At 48.0% G+C, this 2719-nt stretch overlaps 1 pseudogene; it reads left to right on the top strand.

The window, feature by feature from the left end:
* The first annotated feature begins 1149 nt into the window (after positions 1-1149).
* On the top strand, positions 1150-2172 carry LOC103301358 (60S ribosomal protein L29-like; annotated as a pseudogene).
* Positions 2173-2719: the final 547 nt, after the last annotated feature.

The raw sequence follows: 2719 nt of genomic DNA on the forward strand, positions 1-2719 counted from the left end.
TTAGCTTTGGGCCCTCCTTTGAGGCCATGGAATTATTAGCCCATGAAAGGGAATTTCAGGGGCTGGAAAAGGAAAGCGTCTCAACTCCTGGCATAAATCCCTGGGGAATGGAAAGAAGGTGGGTCTGTGATGGACAAATCCCCGATTCAATCTGAACCCTGTACCTCTGAGGCAGTGAGGTCTCGAAGGAGAGGAGCTGGGTATGTGCCCAGAAACATTGGCCGCTTAGAGCTGCAATTTGGGAAATCTTTGAAGGACCACACTGACACACGCTGGGAGGTGCAGTCAGCAAAGCTTTGCTCTGGAGTAGACCAGCTGTGCCAGATGGAAGCAGGCCAGGGTTCAGGAGTGACACATTGTGGCAATGAAGCACAAGGGAGGCTTGGGAGTGGAAGCTTTTCTCCACTGAGGCGTGGACATCAGGTCAACCTCCTTTGTGGAGCATGTAAGCTCCTGGATAAGCCAGAGGAGGACAAGAGCCAAAGAGGGTGGTGTTAAACTTCTTGCTAATCTGGTCCATGAGGCTCAAGCCACTTTTGATTTAATTTGAAGAACTACAAAAGATGGGACTGTACTTGCAGCTCGAGTTGTAAAGTTGAGCCCTTGCTGTGTTGGCTCAGTGGATAGAGCATCGGCCTGCGGACTGAAGGGTCCTGGGTTTGATTCCGGTCAAGGGCACATGCCCCGGTTTTGGGCTCGATCCCCAGTGGGGGCAGGGGGCATGCAGGAGGCAGCCGATCAATGTTTCTCTCATCATTGATGTTTCTGTCTCTCTCTCCCTCTCCCTTCCTCTCTGAAATCAATAAAAAAAATATATATATATATTTTAAAAAGAGTTGTAGCCGAAACCGGTTTGGCTCAGTGGATAGAGCGTCGGCCTGCGGACTCAAGGGTCCCAGGTTCGATTCCGGTCAAGGGCATGTACCACGGTTGCGGGCACATCCCCAGTAGGGGGTGTGCAAGAGGCAGCTGATCGATGTTTCTCTCTCATCGATGTTTCTAACTCTCTATCCCTCTCTCTTCCTCTCTGTAAAAAAAATCAATTAAAAAAAAAAGAGTTGTAAAGTTGACGACCGTATTTCCCATGCTGCACTGCAACCCCCCTCTTCTTTTCTGGTCCCAGGCACTTTGGGAGCCATCAGTGCAGACATGGCCAAGTCCAAGAACCACACCAGACATAACCACTCCCGAAAATGGCACAGAAATAACATCAGGAAACCCTAACCAGCCCAGCCGGCATAACTCAGTGGTTAAGCATCAATCTATGAACCAGGAGGTCACGGTTGGATTCCTAGTCAGGGCACATGCCCGGGTTGTGGGTTTGATCCCCAGTAGGGGATGTGCAGGACACAGCTGACCAATTATTATCTCTCATCATTGATGTTTCTATCTCCCTCTCTGAAATAAATAATAAAATAATATACAATGAGTGGCCAGATTATTATGATCTCTGAACACATAATAATCTGGCCACTCAGTGTATATCCTATATAATAAAAGGCTAATATGCAAATTGTCCCCTCGACCAGGAGTTCGACCAGCAGGCAGGCCAGCCAACTGCCCATGTCCCCTCCCCCTGGCCAGGCTGGCCGGACCCTACCCATGCACGAATTCATGTACCAGGCCTCTAATACACACACACACACACACACACACACACACACACACACACACACACAGAGTTGAGTGGCCAGATTATTATGCATTCAGAGATCATAATAATCTGGCCACTCATTGTGTGTGTGTGTGTGTGTGTGTGTGTGTGTGTACCCTAAACCACATAGATATGAATGTCTTAAGGGTATGGATCCCAAGTTCCTGACGAACATGCCCTTTGCCAAGAAGCCCAGCAAGAAGGGCCTGAAGAAGATGCAGGCCAACAACACCAAGGCCATGAGTGCACACGAGGAGGCTATCAAGGCCCTCATACAGCCCAAGGAGGTCAACCCCAAGATTCCAAAGGGTGGTAGCCACATACACAGTCAACTTACCTACATTGCTCATCCCAAACTTGGGAAACATGCTCACATGTATAGCCAAGGGTCTCATCTTGGGCTCTGCCGTTCAAAGTCCAAGTCCAAGGCTCAAACCAAGGCCCGGGCTATTGCTGTGGCTGCAGCTCCAGCTCAGGCTCCCAAAGGTACCGAGGCCCCCACAGAAGCTTCAGAGTAGAGCCCTCTGTCCGCCGATGTAGGGACGAAGGAATGGTGTGAGCCCTGGGTTACTGTTTGCATGGGGCTGGTTTCCTCCTGTGCTGTTTGTACAAAAAACCTGAGGCAGGATCTGTCAAAAAAAAATTGTCAAATTATTCATATAGTCTACATCTATTTTTATGTAATCATTAGTTCAGTGTCTCTCTTCCCAACCAGAAAACACCAGGAGGACAGGGACTTTGCCTGTCTTATTTATCCCTGCATTTCCAGAATCTAGCACACAGTAGATGCTCAACAAATGTTTGTTGAATAAAGGAATGTGATAAGGGTGCCAGGGTTGTAGTGGCTTGAAGGCAAGGCATTGATATTGGCCAAATCCAGAAGGTATCTATCTACATGCCTTCTACCTGGATGTACCCAAAAAGTACAATCTGATATGGTCTCCTAGTTCTTTAACATTCACATCAAATGGCTCAAATTCTAGCCACCTGGAAAATCCTGTATCTCTCATAATATCTTTGAAGATTCTTGGCAGAATCTCATTTATCCTGACCAGACTTCCTACT

The sequence above is a fragment of the Eptesicus fuscus genome, chromosome 1 (genome assembly GCF_027574615.1).
Source record: "Eptesicus fuscus isolate TK198812 chromosome 1, DD_ASM_mEF_20220401, whole genome shotgun sequence".
Lineage (NCBI taxonomy): Eukaryota > Metazoa > Chordata > Mammalia > Chiroptera > Vespertilionidae > Eptesicus > Eptesicus fuscus.